At 37.6% G+C, this 18644-nt stretch overlaps 1 protein-coding gene across 7 annotated transcripts in view; it reads right to left on the reverse strand.

Moving 5' to 3' along the window:
- The window catches only part of DENND1A (DENN domain containing 1A), a 498150-nt gene that overhangs the window by 344351 nt on the left and 135155 nt on the right, over nt 1-18644 (reverse strand). The gene's annotated exons all lie outside the window — the stretch shown is intronic.

Consider the following 18644-nt stretch of genomic DNA (forward strand, 5'->3'; position numbering starts at 1 on the left):
GCCTGGCAGGGCCGCTGTTGCTGGCACCGTTTTTGCCTGTTACCTAGGAACAGAGGGGGCCGGGATTAGACAACGCTTCCCTACATCAATAGGCCAAATCACAAGCAGAATAGAAAGCCAACATGAAGATAATTGTCTCTGAATGTTGTCAACTACATTTTTTTTAGAGTTTAAAACTTCATTTTCTTACTTTATAAAGAAGTTGCCATCTCTGGCATAAATTTATTTTGTAATCAAACAATAATAATTTTAAGTATGCATTATTTTCAGTAAGTGTCATTATAAGTGGGAACACTTACCTGCTTGTAATTTGTGAAAATCCAAAGCAAACTACCAGATTAAATATCTTTTTACAAATATGTAGGTAATAAGACCAAATGCATTATTCAGGGGAAGTGTACAAAAAGGAAACAAAAAGCAGAGCAACATTTCAAAGACTTCTTCATAAGAGAGAAGCTTCTTGCATTAAGAACACCACTATATGAGACACAATACACAGTGGGTGCGTGTGTGTGCGTGTGTGTGTGTGTGAGACTTTTCCCAAGAGACACATTTCCACGTACACGGCATATATACACATAGCTAAACACATATACAAGTAATTACTTATTACTTCCTTCATAAAATTTTCTCTAGCTTGACTTAATTTAACTGCAGACTTGGACAGCCCACAGTTGGTGCTTATCATAAGTTCACAGACCAACATTATAAATTTTAAAAAAGTATTCCTTTCATGCATTTGATTTGCTTTTTAACTATTTAAAATCCCAACTTCAAGACAAAATGAAGAACACATTGTTCAGTCATTGAGAAGCTGGTTCAAATTAAAACAAACCTGCCCATTGCAAATCCTAATCCAAGTGATAAATTATAGATCAGTTTACAAATGTAGCACTTTTCTAACCAATAATAATGAATTATCAATGCTAACTGAATTGATGCTTCTCGCTTCATTTATTTTTAAAACCAGTTCTATCATTCAAGAAATAAACCACATCAATCTAATAACCCACTCAATGAAGCAGAAAGCACATTGACTTGCTCTGCCAGAGCATGTTCCGCCTACATAATTCAATTGAGCATATCCTATTTTTTAATATCATCTTGGACTGGTACTATGTATATCACAGCACTGTTAAGGCATGCTACGAAAGAGTAAAGGCAGAGGAAACTAAAAAAATGAAAAAAAGCAGATAACAAAACTTCAGCACATTCTATGAGGCATTATTGATACATCAGCTAATTCCATAATGCGGCATCCAGAAATCCGTATAGATTGTTTAAAAACTAATTATGTTTAAATAAATTGCAAAAGCTTATCAAGAATCAGAAAAAATGAGCCATTTCTCAGTGCATAATGTTAGTATCAGGCAAATATTGGGAAAAAGGTCATAGAAATCATTTTAATGTCTGCAGTCTAAAACATATTCTAACCCACATGCACCAAACTCTTACAATTTACATGCAAAAAAAAAAAAAAATTCCTTACAAATTTCCTTTCACACCATCAGGTTTCAGATACCACAAAGCATCTCCTGACTTCAGTATATGTACTGAGCATCCTTTAAAACTCAGTACCCAGTGCTCACTCACTGCCAACATCAGCTACAAAGACAGTCATCCTTTACCCTCAGAAGTGACAGGTGCAGAAGTGCTTCTCTACTCTATGCTGGAGTGGAGCTGCCAAAAGGCCTCAAGATTTTTGAAAGAAAGGACCCCCATGGCTCCGAGGAAGCATTGTGCTCTACAGCAGAGTCAAAGGAATCTAATATGCCCAACTTATTACTCACTACAATATAGAAACTACTTACCACTTTCTAATGTCAAGAGTAATAACCAACCGTGAACTTGTCTGTCAGATAATATTAGAACAAATATCAAAATACCCAATGTAGGCTGGGTATAGCCCACCTCCCAAGAGCTTTCCTCTTACCCAAGAAAGCAGTGATAAGTCTAATTAAGCAATGGGGCAGGAGGAGGGGAGGAGAGAGGGGAATATAGGCAAATGTAGGCACATGTTTGTGCCTTACAATATGTTTCTTCATGTTTGTGATATTACAAGAGCTTGATATTCCAATTTAAGTCAAACAAGCCAGTGGTGTGCTGTCAGAGGAGAAAACAGAAATGAACATCTACTCTGTGTTAGGCATGTTCACACATTATCTCAATCAGAACTGAAAAATCTTCTTAGTTTTATCAGCGGAAGACAGGGAAAAACAAGCAAGGTGTCTTCTAAATAAAACCTGCTGAAACAAACCAATTTTCTTCATACTGATTTTTGCCTAAATATACACATTTAACCACCGTATCCTCTATTTCCAAAGAAAAACACAATTACCTGAAGAGGAAAAGCACCACTCCCCAAGAGAGGGGACTTCAAAACCCTGATTTAAATATAATTTGAGCGTTATATTTATGGCAGAGTGTCTTTCAATATTAACTTTACTGGAAAAAGTCACTAAGCAGTTAGCAACCCCTTTTTTCTCACTAGGATCTGTGTCTCTGGCTAGGGAACTTTCTTTGTAAATGGTAATTTTCTGTTTTCTCCCCTCTTCCTCTTGCCTGCACAAGCTTTTTCAGACAACCAGCCTCAGTACAACCTCAACTACTGCCACATAAATCAGATCTTCAAGATGCAGTACGGCTGATGAAATGTAAATGACCTCATTGCTAAGGCAGGGGGTGGGGAAAATTGTGCCAGCTATCCAGATCAATTCCCAAGTTCATATTTTCACAAATCTTTTTATGTACAGTTTGATTTTTTAACATTTTAATGAGCAAAAAAGTGAATCTGTAGTAGCCAGTCACCACAGTTAAAGTGCAGGGCATGAACTAGATCCCAGGAGGGAACCAGTCCACCATGTCACCACTGGCTTTAGGACATTCGCCACCTGGTTCCATGTCCCCAGGTTCCAACTCTTTTCATAATCAAAACACTGCTGACATTATAAACCCCAGACGGGTTTTCTAAAATCCTTCCCAATCAATATATCCAACACATAACTTATTGGAGACAACATTGAGCTCATTGATTAAGGTGAGTTCAGTCGCAAAGTTTTCAAAATAAATGAGACAAGAATTCAGCATTCAACCCCTTGTGTCACTAGACAATTTATGAAATAGGCAATTTCTAAAAGGGCTTTTCTTCCTAACAAAATCAACGATACTTCATGTGGGAAGAAATAAGAGCAGAGGGGGTGGGGGGATGCGTGGAGGATAGACAGTTGCACAAACCTTTCAGTCATGCATATATCAAACAGCAGATTGCACAGGGTAGTAGAAAAGCAACAACATCTACAAAGCTCTGCCCACAAGGTGATACCAAGCCTCAGAGTTTGAACCAAACATGAAATCCACACACCTAACACTGGATTCACTTGCAAATGAAAATCAGAAATGAACTCAAGATTCACTTCAGTCTCCTTTGGATTCATTTCATCCAATGTGAATTCTCCTCTGGTCAGAAGGCCCATCAAGGGGACTTGCCCCAATCTGGAGAAAGTGGATTTTGTTCTGCTGAAACTAAGGCGTTCTCTTAAAAACCTGGTAAAGTTTTAAATTTATAATATTATCCATCACAGAATCCTATCTGGAAGCAAAACTTCAAAGACTCAATTTGATGCAGCTAACAGATTAATAACAAGGCTAAACCAATTTGCTCTAAATTTGGGGTGTGGGTAGGGAGGTGTACAAGATCCTGCCACAGCCATCAGTTTGGATGTCAATACTTTGTTTTCACTGCTTCGTTGAAACCCATAAACAAAAATTAGTTGTATTCAGCAGATGAAAACAACCGACAGACACAGACATACCACCCCACAAATAAGTGCCATCTGAAAGACAAAAGCACAGGCTGATTATAATGTCCACTGGGGTTATAGAATGTTGGGAGATGAGACACATTTTCAATAGTTCAAAAGGAAAAAGAAAATGTTTGCAGGAAAACATTTAAATAAAGGAAAGAGATAGCCTGAGTAAATGAATGTATTCTAAAATACAGAGAGCTATAATCAGTCACTTTGTAGCTTGCTGAAAGCTAGTACAGCAGTCGATAATTTACCTTTGTCCAAAAAGAGTGAAGGAGGGAGAAACGGGGAAACAGTGGGAGAACATTTCCTGAGTTTTTTTATATCTAATTTATTTGTTCATTTCAAAATGTAGATGTGTGATGAAAAGATCAGCGGAGCACAAATTCCTAAAATACTCTATTTCAATGCTTAAATTTTTTTTAATAGCATGAGGGAAATGCTGACCGTCTAAGTCCTGCAATTGAGATCAGTGCCACTGATTTGAAAGAAAAGCCTTTGATTGATGATCTTAAAACTCAAGTTGAAAGTTAAAAACAGAACACACACACAAAATCCAAACACACAAAAAGCTAACAAAATTTCTACCCTAAGCCGTTTCAAGTTAAAACCAGGGACTCTGAGTGAAAGCTACCAGAGGTTTTAATGCTTATGATTAAGAAGGGTAAAACAGAATGGTAAGAAGTTTTTAGGAGCTTAATTAGCACCAAGTTCAAGAATGTTGATCAGAAATTTCTAAATATGAAAACAGGAAACACAATTTTTTCTCTTTCTCTATAAATGTCAAATTAAATCCAAGATCCATATTATAGTTACAGCCAAACTCAAAAAAAAAATTTCCAGTGAGAAAAATCTTTGAATAAGGGATTTTACAGAAAGGCCTTTCAACACCTAAACATAAAAGCTGGGTCAAATTTCTAATAATGCTGCTCAAATGCTACAGAATCTGTTTCCTTTCTTTGGTATATTTCAATATTTACACCCAGTTTACTTTTTTTCCCCCTTACAAATGTTAATTTTGAGTCATGTATGTTATCATTATGCTAATTTGTATAATGCCTAATATACACATTCAATGTTGTAATTCAAAGATAAAATTACAAAAAAGTATAGAAATTCATCATATTCTATAACATGTATCATATAAATTTTGTATCTACATTTTATATCTAAATTAAGTACATTGGTGGAATGTCTACAACAGCTGAAGAGTCACCTCTAAAACTACTTTTTAAGTATAGATCTTCATGACCTTTGAAGTCCAAAGTTAAAAATTGTGGATCTTGTAGAAAAAAATTTTTAAATCACTTTTTCCTTTTGTATCCCTCCATATCTTCAAACAAAATTACTTAAAGTCATTCCCAAATTACAGTATTATCACATCCTCTATTCTGAGATTTCATTTTATTAATGTGAAAGCTTATGGCAAAGAGGTGAAAATGAGAGAGCTCTATTTTTAAGGTCAATATACTTCTTGACACTTGTTTCAAATCCTTACAAAATGAACAAATGATTTGGTTAGAATCTCTTACAATTAGCATTTGGTGGCATCAGTAATAGAATTCCTTGGACTTAATATTATTACTGTAAAATATTTTGCCTGGTTCATTTCCTTAAACATTTTAAGTCCTGTTATCTGAACATTTATATTATCGATATACCTAAAAGGAAGAAAGATTGGGGGAAATGGGGGAGGGGAAACACAAGTCAGCACATACCAAAGGAATAGGGTCCCAACAGTAAAAATGCAAACATGATTTCACTGAAGAAGCAACTTGCCCTCAGGAAGATACTATTTAAGAAAAAAAAAAAAAAAAAAGAGCACTGATAGAAATTGTATTTTGTAAGCATATTAAAAGCTGTCAGCTTTTAAATATTTTAAATGCACACAAAAATGTGCACAGATGGGCAACTTTTCTGCTCACATTAGTCTAGAAAAAAAAAATCTTTCATTATCAAGCTCAAACTCCTTGAATTTTTTAAACTTAATTGTGCCTCTATTTCTTAGAATTCACACCCAAAGGCCAAAGCTTTCCTGCCACCAGTCCTTCAAATCTGACTTGGACATTACACGGGAGGAGGCTCCAAGCCTCCCTGAGGTCTCACTCCTTTTACAACACACGAAAAAGCACTCGATAATGGGCCCATGCTGAATTCACTGCTCTCCACGTCTCCTCTTGGGACACAAGCCTAGCAGATGTGATAAAAACTGTGTCAGAGAAGTGGCTCTAGTTTGTGCCTTAATGACAACTTAAGCCTCTAAACCAATACAACTAAAGGACTAACAGAACTGGCTGTTACCTCTCTCTCCTGCCAATCTTTGAATATCTCTGAACTGAATTAGCACCTCTACCCACAACATCCCCTGCCACCCCACAAAATCCATTCTAATTTTAAAAGATAAATGAATTCAGCAAACACGTCGGTGGCACAAGTGTCTGGGCTGTGTGTGTGTGTGTGTGTGTGTGCTATAATTAAGCCCTAACACATATTTCATGTAGTTTAGATTTTCTCAAGGTATGACTGTGCATTCAGAGGTCTCGAAGGAGTGCCTGGTTTATTTCCTGATCACCACCCCAGTAACCATATTAATACGTACAACTGGTAGACTTACAGTTTCCAAAGAGTGCCTACAGGTCAAAAAATTATTTTTAAATATGTTCAACCACAGGAAAGAAAAGTGATATTCTGAGTTACTGAAACATTCTGATTATTAAAATTTATACAGAAGAATTTTTAAAACCGTGGGTGGTTATACTTTTAACTTGTAAGAACTCTTTGTCTTACCTAATGATATGGTACCAAAAAATAGATTTAAATGTGTACTTCTGATAACATTTTCTAAATTCTATAATTCAGCCTTCAGATGATAGGCCTTTTTACCCAGTATCTTGAAAGCCTATTCAGTCACAATTGCATACCCACTTAATCAGCAATCATTGTTCTGGGATGCAGGACTTTGTTGTCAAGACAAGCACCAAAACCTTAAAAAAATTTTTTTCAGAACTGGCATAAGAAAAAAGTGATCTTTGTCAGACAAGGACAAATTTATGCAAATCTTTTATAAACATTCACAAACATTTATTTAGCTTTTGAAATGTTGGCCTCATTTGAGAGCATGAAAATGAGGGGGAAGTAGGAAAACGCAAAGGACAGCTTAGAAGCTGGCACACTACATAAATATTCAGGAGGAAGATTATAGGATTCATGTTAGGCTGTCTTAGGCTTCTCCCAAGTCCACACAGAATAGCAAAGAACAAAACTAACGAGAAGTACAGCAGATGTTAGACAATGCATCAGCCTCTTTCCCTCTCTCACTTGGCTATACTTGGACGCTTTTATATTTTCTTTCAATATGGTTAGGTCATTCAAGGATTCTCCTATAGACTCTGTATTGTGGCTACAGATCTATAAGCTGGAGGTCTGTCAGCCTTCCAAAAGTTTCCAATGAAAAGGCATTATGCAAATTCTACCTCTCTTACCCTCTTTCAGGGGGGAAAAAAAGCCTCCAGTATGCAGTCATCGGAGTATTGGAAGCCCCAGCCTTCATTTCTGTATAGCTGTGTTTGCCTCAGGGCCACGCTGCTTGTTTTGACAGTGGATCCCCCTAGATAGTTGGGATTAGTCGAGCTTGTTTAGATAAACTTGAAATCAAGGCCTTCTCTAGGTAGACAGCTAGATGTAGCTACCGAGTTTCCAGCTGCCTCCTCCTTTCATCCCCAAACAACTGGAGATTCACAGTAGCTATCACAGCCACAGGCTATGTCACGTACATAAGTACAAAATTAAAGGCTGCTAAAAGAAGCCTTTGTAAGTCTTAGTGCTAAAATAAGGAATCTGTACTGCTTGGTTTACACAAATTATTCTAGCACTACCAGTATGGAACTGAAATCATCAGTTAACAAGGCATATTAATCAAGGTTCCCAGCTTCTTCGGATAGACAGGATCATAGTTTGATAATATATCTAACCTTCTGCTTCTCAGCTCTTGTATGAGAGTAATCGCTTAAAATGTTGAAAAGGAAATAATGGGCTTTATTTATCCAGTGGCAGGAGATGTCAGACGCCATCAACAAACACTGGGAACAGACTATGAAGATCAAAATGTAAATCTCAAATCTGCTTTTGAGAGAGAATTATTTAGCAATTGATTAGACAGGGCCCCACTGTCTAATCAGTCATCTCCAATTACAGAACGGTTTCAAGTCAACTTTTATTTCCCCACAACTTGCAGATTCTAATAAAACGGTATCAGGAGGACTCAAGAACTGAGGAAATTTATACTCAGAACAGATCAGTGACATCTCATTGTAAAGACAGAAGGCAGGTGATACGAAACAGTACTGAAATTTTAAGAAATTATACAATTTAAATCGTTTTCCAAAATCTAATACTCAAGGATTTCATTCTTTGGCAACTAGAAAGTGTCTCTTCGGAGGACCAGCAAAATATAAACAAAGAAAGTAACTCAACTCCACATATACGTTTTATTTCACTTTACATACCTTGCTCTAACATGTACATGCCAATGTGTACCTGAGGCCGGGATAAACCATAAACACAACAATAGTATCAGAATAGATGTCAACACTTTCCAGAACTATTCTATGAGATACAGTCCTGAAAGCCTTCTACCTTCTGACCACACTATCAAGTCACACAAGGCAGTAACGAAAATATGTTCTCATAACTGAACAGCTAAGTCACTATTTAAAAGAAAAGCGTAATGACATGCAAGACATTCTGGAACAATGTGAGGCTTCCTATGGAATTTTTGGTTCGTTTCACTTAGAACTTGCACACTAAAGAAGGAGTCAGCAAACTTTTTCTCTAAAGGGCCAGACAGTAAATATTTTAGGCTTTGCCGGACACTTACGGACTTTGTCACAGATTCTTCTGGGTTGTTGTTTTGTTTTTTTTAAATAACTCTTCATAAAGGTAAAAACCACCTTAGCTCAAAGGCCACACATAAACCACCACTAGGCAATACTTGGCCAGTTGACAATAGTTTGCCAGTCCCTGATCTCGAGTGTCAAGGAGTCTCATCATACAACATAACCCAAACTCACCAAGACTCAAATTCAGAAATTTCTGAAAGGTAAAATGACCATGCCAATCATACTGGCTCTATGGTGAGCCAACAGTTCACACATGGTTATCGCTAAATGGCTAATTGTCTACTGCATACAAACATGTTCTCTAGGGCGCCTGGGTGGCTCAGTCAGTGAAGCATCTGCCTTCGGCTCAGGTCATGATCCCAGGGTCCTGGAATCGAGTCCCGCATCGGGCTCCCTGCTCCTTGGGAGCCTGCTTCTCCCTCTGCCTCTATCTCTCTCTGTCTCTCATGAATAAATAAATAAAATCTTTAAAAAAAAAAAAAAAAGCTCTCTTTTTGGAAAATTATTTAAAATACAAAAAACAAACAAAGAATTACAAATCAAACATATTTCAACCACTCAAAATTCACAACTGTTTTGTGGCATAAACTCTTCAGAGAAACCACTCCTTCTTAACAGTTCACTACTATCACAGGTAAGGCTCAGGGGTTTTCTTAACAGATAAATATATTGATGCTCTTTGGATCACTGACAGCTCTTCAATATAGAGTTATTTTGTTCATAATATCATAAAAAGTATTAAAAGAGAAGAAAGCCTTTCCTAGTGCTTTACTCACCACTCACACCAACAACACATGTTACGTACCCAATGTTCTGTTCAATGTAGAACACAGAAGGGCCTTCTCACTATTCAATTTCTGGCCCTTCTTTCAACATCTTCCCCTGAAGTGTGTTTCCCAGGATTTTCTCTTCCTCCTTCTCACTTTGCATTCTCCTCTTTACACCTTAATTTTAATTATCATAATGTAAAGGTCTCAAATTCAAATCTTCACTTCTAGATTATGTCTAACACCAGGCTCTATTCCAACCGCCTTTTGGACATTTTTGCCTCGTGTCCCCTAAGTATTTCAAGCTTAGCGTGTTGAAAATCCAGATGCATCATCTAGGTTCCTGGAACACTGTTGCTCGTTAAGCTCTTTCACCCCATCAAAACAAGAAAGGAGCTCAGACAACCACTATTACTTGCTGGGGGAGAGATGATCAATTTGTGGGACTTAGATTCAAGTATCTGCCAATTGGTTGTTGAATTTTAAAATAACTGTGAAGAAAACCTCCTGATTGCTTAAAAGCTTCCCAAAAGTTAATAAATAAGAAAGTAGACAGAAGGGAGCCCCTGGAATGAAGCGTATTTCAGTCATCTTAGAAAAGGAAATGGATATATTTCCCTAAGCAAGATAACATTTTAGAACCAATGTGCTACAGGCCCTGTCTGCATGGAGCTTCTTCTGCTCTAGTTAGAAAGACGGATGCTTTACAAATGAATACATGAATGTAGAATTCGACTGTCATAGGAGCTGTGAAAGAAGAGAGTGCTCTGACAGAATGATGGGGGCCTGAAATTAGATGGGAGGGTCACGAGAGACATCTCAAGAAGTGGCATGTTGAGCTCAGTCTTTGAGAATGAGTAAGGGTTCACCAGTCAAAGACTGGAAGAGGAATAGGGAGAGAAAGGCCAAAAAAAAGTAAGAGCATGAGCAAGAGCCACTGAACAAAAACCTTTGGCACATTCAAAGAACTGAAATCAGCCTGGCATGCTGAAGCGGAGGAGTGCAAGAGGAGGAGGTTGGGGGGCGCCTGGGTGGCTCAGTTGGTTAAGCGTCTGCCTTCGGCTCAGGTCATGATCCCAGGGTCCTAGGATCGAGTCCGACATCGGGCTCCCTACTCAGCAGGGAGCCTGCTTCTCCCTCTCCCTCTGCTGCTCCCCCTGCTTGTGCTCTCTCGCTCACTCTGTCAAATAAACTTTTTAAAAATCTTAAAAAAAAAAAAAAAAGATCAGGTTGGATAGGGTGGCAGGGGCCAAATCATGACAGGCCTTATTTGTTAAGGAGCCTGGACTTTATTCTAGCACACTGAAGTCACTAGCAGGGTTTGAGTCCTTTACGTCACTTTCTAACTTTGCCATAAACCCCAAGTCTTCCAGATTGCAAAGGGTTCAGAGGCTATTCTCAGTGAGCTCTTCACCTAAGCTCCCACGCCAATCCTGCTATCATTCCTAGCATTAAACTGACCATAATCTCAGGACCCTACATTTCCACAGGAGGGTAAAGACACACAACTGGGTACCTGTCAGGCCTCCGATTCCTTGGAGAAGGAAGAGGAACCTCATACAGGAGCCTCAGTAATAACCCAACAGCATGGAAAGGGATTATGGTTGAAGAGAACAACAAAGGAAGTGTAACAAATTTGAACAGAATCTGCTTAAATCTCTCTTCAGAACATACTCCTAATAATCTGGTATTTCTTCCGAGATCCCAAAGTCCATTTTCCTGTATACAAAGAAAGCATGACTTTTTACTGCAGTAATCTGTTATGTATCATTGCATTTAAGAAGGCACTGGTTATAAGACTATTATTTTTCAGTACTACTAGGGGAAAAAATGCTACGAATATATCATCAACTGTAAGATGCATCCCAATTTCAGAGATGTTAAAATGTGAAAAATGGATTGAATATATTTATTTACAGATCTATCTTTCACACTTGACTAAGAATGGTGGGGATTATATCCACGGCCAGTGTCTAGTAGAGTACCCAGCACAGAGGAAACATCCAGTCAATAATGGTGCTGGAAAATGGCTGGATGATAATCTGGAGATTTAGAAGCAAAAAAAAATAGCACTAACTGAGCACTTACTATTGCCAAGCACCGTGCTAAGAGTCTACAGGTTTTCTTGTTTAATCTTCATAGGAAACAGTGAGACCACATGGGCCAAAGGAGACCTGAATTTATCATAGAAACAGCATTTATTCTTTTTTTTTTTTTTTTAAGTAGGCTCCATGCCCAGTGTGGGGCTTGAACTCACAACCAAGAGTCACATCTCTACCAACTGAGCCAGCCAGGTGCTCCAATATTTATTCTTGATATAGAAAATGAAAGGAATGGAAGAAACTCTTAAAGTTTGTATAAATGTGGTATCAGCCATTTCTGTCAAAAATTTACTATTTATGCCTAATAAACATAAGAATTATGTATATAATTTAAAGTATCTAATTACCTACATAAGCTTCTTCTGATTCAGGCTTCATTATGTTCCTCATATACCAATGGTCATCTGCTCTCTGGAGGGGGTAAAGAGACAAGCAGAAGGAGACTGACAAAGCAGCTAATACGTGCCATGTTCTGTGCTAGAAGTTTTACATATGCTCAACGATCCTGCCAGTAATCTTATGTATTATAAAGATTATCAACCTCTTATGCGTGAACTGAACCTTAAAAGTGGAGTAAAATTAGTTTCAGGTAAAGCAGTGAAGTAACTTGCTTAACTGGAAGAAGACAGTGAATGGAAAAGCTAACATTCAAACCCAAGTTCATCTATCCCTGGAGCTTAAGCTCTTCCCACAATCCTCAGACTGCTGCTTTGTTGACTACAAATGAGAGAGTCTCATTCTTGGTTCCTACTTGATTAGGATTCTGTCTCCACAGTTACAAACACTCATACAGCTACAACTTTGCAGTGGTCGCCCTCCATGCTGAATGAAGCTACTGCCTCTCTCCCACCTCACTTTCCAACTGCAGCAGTGGAGTGCAAGGTTTGTGTTGTCACAGGGTCTTAGGTTAGGGGAGCCTCATATGCCAGCTTGCCCAGGCACCCTGGTTTGCTCATTGTTTCTGTGTAATCATGGTGCCCGTTTCACTCTTCAAAGTGTCCTAGATTGGATGCTATGGTCCTCAGAATCTTAGAGGGAAAACCATGGCTTATCTGGAGGGTACTGAAAGAACAAATACTGTTCTATCTGCCTTGTGATGGGAAATTGGGGAGTGATGTTAGGAAAGTTTTTATCACTTGACTCCAGGCTCTTTATCCACATTAAAGACTCACCTACATTCTAGTACTTAATGCAATACCAGACACATCATGAATTACATGGAAACAGCAATATCTTTTCTTTGCTTCATTTTCCTCATGCTACATCAGAAAACATTTACTGAACTTGACTAATTCGGGTATTGTGTATACATCACGCCCACTTCTCCTGCCAGTTCTACAAAATTAGTATTACTTCCTGTTTTAAAGATGAAAAAAAAATGAGGCTGAAAAAGTAAAGCCGTTGCCCAAAGGGACCTTTCCAAAGCCAGATCTTCTATAACATGGGGATACTTATTTTCTACTTTTCTTTAGGCCAAACATACAAAAAAAAAAAAGAAGAAGAAGAAGAAGAAAGAAAACACTTAAAATTTGTAGGAGGGATGATAATTGTTAAGAAATAAGTGAGACATGAATAATGCAAAGATTTTAGCTGCCATTAAATCTGTTTATTGTAACATATATTTTAGAAATTCAGAAATACTTCTCAATTTACCAGCAGTTTAGATCTCTAGAAATGATAAGTATCTGGAAGGTTGGAAGAGTTCTCTGATAAAAATAATGTTCTCAACAATTTACAGTTTACACTTCTAAAATCAGATGTTACTAAAGAGGCATCATGTTTGAAATACATTCAAATGCAAGAATCTTAAAAGCCTCTGCTAGGTAAGATAGGATTTAATAAATGTATGTCTTGGTTTGTCCTACCTCATTCAAATTCTGAGCCCAGAGATCACAGTGTGAATGCTATTCAAATAATCATTGATTATTACATATCAAATATCTGGCCTACTAATATCCATACATAGTACCAGGTGCTAGAGATATGGACACAAAGCAAGCAAGAATCCCTGACCTCCTGCCTGGGGGAGGGAAAGGATACATAAAAAACTACATGCAATAAAGTGTTTTCAGTTTTCTGACAGAAGAATGGTCAAGGAAAAAGGAAGGTACAATGAGTGCTACCGAGGGGATGTGAAAGACCCGTCAGAGGTGGTGACATGTGACCTGACTTTTGAGAGATGAATATTTACTAGACAAACTGCTGGATAAGAATATTCCAGGAATAAAAGCAACATAAAACAATATATCACATATTTCACAAGGTTGATATATAAGTAAATGAACTTTGTTAAGCTCAACGCTCTTTAAAAGACCATCTTAATTTATAAATACCTTTTCATTTCTACCCACCAACCCCCACCTGCTATATACACATGTACACACAATACAGACTAGTCCACAGTCTGGGTTTCATCCTATTTCACATTTGAAATCTGAAACTGACCAAAGTTAGACAGTTTGCAATTACGGTAGCCACAGGACTGTTAACTCTACTGCATATAAGTATTTAAAAAAAAAAGCTAACACAAGAGTATAAAGCACTATACGTGACCAAAAGGGCTAATTTACAAGGACAGTGGGACACATTACTAAATTTCTGAGGTTTTGAACATGCAAAGTCTCAATATACAGATTTTACAACTGAAATAAATTAAAAATAATTAGTTATTTGAAACCCCTTCATCACCATTTAAAGAGTTTCCATATTTTCAGTACATTTTCGAACATACTCAGGAACTGTTTCTGATTATATCTCTTCATCTTTACTTGACAAAGTACTCTCTCTTCCTTTTGTGACTTCTCTAAATTTTGCTCTGGAACGGCATGGGCTTAGAAAGGAAAGGTTTTCCAGAATTCTTAGGATCTGCCAAATTCTGGAGGCAAAGGTTATCACACATAACCCTAATACCCAACAAAACAAAAGCACCCAACCCGGGTTACCCTCCTACTTTAAATCTGTCCCTAGACAGGGGAGGCACTATATAATTATTGGTTATTAGATGCCAGGTATAATTCTGAGCACTCTTACACATTTCACATCACTTAACCCCCACAAAGGCCCTAGGAGGTCTTTCCTATGATCATCTCTAGAATTTACAGATGTGGAAATGAAATCCCAAAGACATAGTCCAGTAAATGACAGAGTTGGGATTCAAACCCAAGCAGTCTGGCTCCAAAGTCCATGCTCTTCATCACCACTGTCATTCATGCCTCTGTACTCTGCTTTCTGGAATCTGAACTCCTTAGCAATTATGTCTGTGTATTACGTACTTCATATTCACAATTATTCACTGGCCCGTAATTTATCCTCGCTGCTGAGAACAGCTTCTAACTTAACTGGCTATAGTCATTCCTATACCTGAAGAGTTCAGACGGACAGACAAATAATACAATGTAAGGAGGTAATGTTCCAAGTGCTCTCCAAGTGCTGAGATAGAGTGACTAATTTAGTCAGGACCTGTTTCACAGAGGAAGTGATATAAGTAGGGCAATTAATGCTGAACAGAAGTATACCTGGGGAGCAGGAGGAAGCTTGAGGAAGGATCTCAACCATAAAAACAGCTTGGGCAAAAACAAAGGTGGGAGAAAGCAAACCATGCTGGGAAATGGTGAGGTGTTCTATGTCTGCTTATAAAGTGAAAAATGGTAGGAAACCAGGCTGGAGGTTGAGTCAAGGTCAGACTGTGAAGGGCCTGAAATCCAACTTTTAAGAAATTTGGAGTCAATCCTGAAGGCACCAGGGAACCAGCAAGAGTTTTGACTAAAGAGAAATGGTGTGATTTGAAATAGGTTTTAGAAAGCTATCTCTGGCCATCTTATAGAGGGGAAGTGTTTAAAAAGTCATTGGGTTGTAGGCCATTAGGAAGAGTCCACAGGAGAGAAGCTAAGAGTTGAATGCAGAGGGAAAGAGCAGACTGGGGAGCAACCTAGGAGGGATAATGAACAAGACTTAATGACTACAGACTTGCCCGGTGAACAGACACTGGTTACATGAGACTAAAGTTAAGACTCAGACTATGGTGCTCAAAAACAGCCACAGTCCACTTAGTTATAACCATTGAGTAACTCACAAGAAACAAGACCATCCAAAAGTATTCACAGATGTCTAAAATCTAGTGGAGCTTTTTTGGAGCCAGAATAAAACCAGGAGAACACTTCTAATAAGAATGTGTAAGTAAGGATTGCATAATTACCATTTCCTAGCGTTAGATTCAAGTAAGTAGTAGTACAACATAGCTGCATAGCTTGGCGTGCTTTCAGAAAGAATAGCTCAAAAAGAATTTGTCTTTTTAATGAGTTCCTTCTATATAACTGTAACAGCTGGGGAGTGACCAAATTGGGAAGAAATCTTCAACTTAAAAGAAAAGACTTAAGTCAGAAAATGTATCAATTTTTCAACTGAGTTTAGCTAAATGTTTAAGGTTTTGAAATATAGTTTTCATTAAGAAGCCAGTCCAACCCTACCCCATTCTTAAATTCACCCTTTTCTGGAAATGGGGGCGGGGGGAGGAGGAGATTCATGATATAGATATGGTAGAAGAGCAGCCCTTACATACAAGGTGGTTTTTCTTCAGCACTTTAAAAAGCATGAATTTTGACATTTGTCCAAGGTGATAAATTTGACTTGTAACAACACAGGGAGAAATAAGAAGCAACACGTGACAGATTTTTTAGGATTACTGTTTAACCATCCATGAACCTATACTTGAAAAAACATTAAAACCAAGCCAATCATCAAGAACAGGACACTTTTAAACATATACAAGGAAGCAGATGTTTAATCTGGGATGCATTTATACATCTGCATTCTATCAATGAATCTTTTCAAAATCTGTAATGTGGTCCACCAAAATGGCTATATTTTATGGCATTTGTGGATACTGATGCACTTCTTAAAGAAAGCTGCATCAGCAGGGTGCTTTGGTGCTATTATGCTAAACAATCAGCTCCTAGGGTCTGAAGAGATTGACAGTTTATATCTGTGGATGAGAAAATTATGTTTCTATCTACAATCCCAGACTGCCAAGTAACTAAGAAATATGGAAACTGACCTTTTTGAGCAAGAGGTGGAAAAATCCAAAAATCAACAGTGACTCTTAGAAAAAGCACATCTAAAACAAACCTAAAAGATGATCTTCTTTAAGGGTAGCTTCAAGACTTTCCCACTTGGGTTTCTCTGTACCACTCTTGTTAACTCTACTACCTTCTACAGCTTCATAACCAAGGACAAGAAATCTTAGGAATGTGATTACATGGTGCTATCACTACCCAAAGGTCTTAGTTTTTAGAGACATCCCCAATTTCTGGTCATGCCACTGTTCTACAAACCAACAAAATGACCTGAACGTGTATTACCCTTATAGCCTACTAGACAGTAAGGTCCTTCAGGGGAAGGGTAGAATCTACTTCTTCTCTCCTCTTCTTTACCTAGTAGGGTGCCTGGCTCATATTCTGCAGACACCACACTTATCAGTGTACATTACACTCATTCAATTAATGCATAAAATCAAATCTACTCTCCCAGTTTCTGCCACCAAAAATAGACACAAAGGGGGAAAAAAATCAGAAAATGCAGCCACTTATAAGTTAGTCTTTTTAAGGTCAGGTTGTAGAGCCATTTCAAAGTGTGATCCACTTGACCCTTTTATAAGTAAATCCTCTCAATCAGATTCAAATAAATCGATAAATTCTGTTCCACGTATATGGTGTCAAAGTTTCCAGGACCAAACGTGACCTCACCATTTATAGTGGATCAGATCTGAGCAGTTTATATGAGCAGATTGGAAGCATGACAGCACCCACACTTTGGAGAAGAATGAGGGAAAAAAAAAAAAAGAAAGCTCAAAAGTTTCTAAGAGAAATGGGATACACCCAGGTCTGATTCCATTCTCTGTGAGCTTGGTGAACGCAAGGCCCAAAGGACCACAAACCCAAAGTCTCAATTCCAACCTGAAGGTTCTACAGCTTAGACAAGTCACTATAGAAAGACTAGCGGAATCTTTCTGGAATCAATGTCACATTTTATACAAACTAGGTACACTACTGCTTATGGTTCTCTGCCTAATAACAATGAAAAAAATCAAGTTTTATCATTTGTTTTAAATTTTGTGTGAATATTACACATGTATGCCATATTATACAATGTCAGTGTGAGATTTCCTTTCACAGTAACAGAGAATTTAGGACTAAATTCTGTGGATTTTACCTGTAATTTTCTTATTAGATAGTTTTCTTTCAATAAATCAGGGCATGAACAAGTTTTGAAGAGAAATGTTTAGTCTCTGACTTATCGAGATTTAGAAGAAAATAACGTTAAAGTTTTCAAACACAGGAGCTCACCAAAAGAACAAGGCAATCAGCAACACACAAGCAGCAAGTCTTGATTAAATATTATCTCTGTTGTCTTTCTAATCAGAATCTTCCAATCCATTTACACAGGTTAAACTATGAATAATTGTGAGCTTAGGAAATGTTTTCTTTAGCGCATACCTGAAGTATGAACAGATGAAAACTCCATATTTAAGCAATTACATGCAACTCACAAATGCCAATTTCCATCACAATTAGCCTAAGTTATGCAACATATTTTTGTTCCTTTTTAGTATATAGGTGATGTATGTTTTTATAATTTGCTTAACTGCCTATAGTGAAATTTTAAAATCACACAGACCATATAAAACCATAAAAGAAAGGGTACCTTTTCATTTTTCCCAATGTACCATGTTTCTACATTGCCTATAGAGCTTGTACAAGCAACACTGTTAGTTTCTATATAAAGATTTCCATAAAATTTTTATAGTTTCTATAAATGCATAAAGATTGTTGGTTTCATTATAACCTCTGTTTCAGTGCCAGTGGAAAGAAAAATTACCTGCAACACTAAACAGCAAACTATATATATAGGGTAAGTACGTGTGCTCAGACCTCTATTCAAAGAGCTCTAAGACACTGGCTATATTTCACCAAAATATACATGAGCGCACTGGAGAAGCAACTTCTAGTACATTCACCCCTAAGCACCACTCTTGGAACAAACAGGCTATAAAAAGTGCAATTGTGAGAACAAATT

Source organism: Halichoerus grypus, chromosome 14, assembly GCF_964656455.1.
Source record: "Halichoerus grypus chromosome 14, mHalGry1.hap1.1, whole genome shotgun sequence".
Lineage (NCBI taxonomy): Eukaryota > Metazoa > Chordata > Mammalia > Carnivora > Phocidae > Halichoerus > Halichoerus grypus.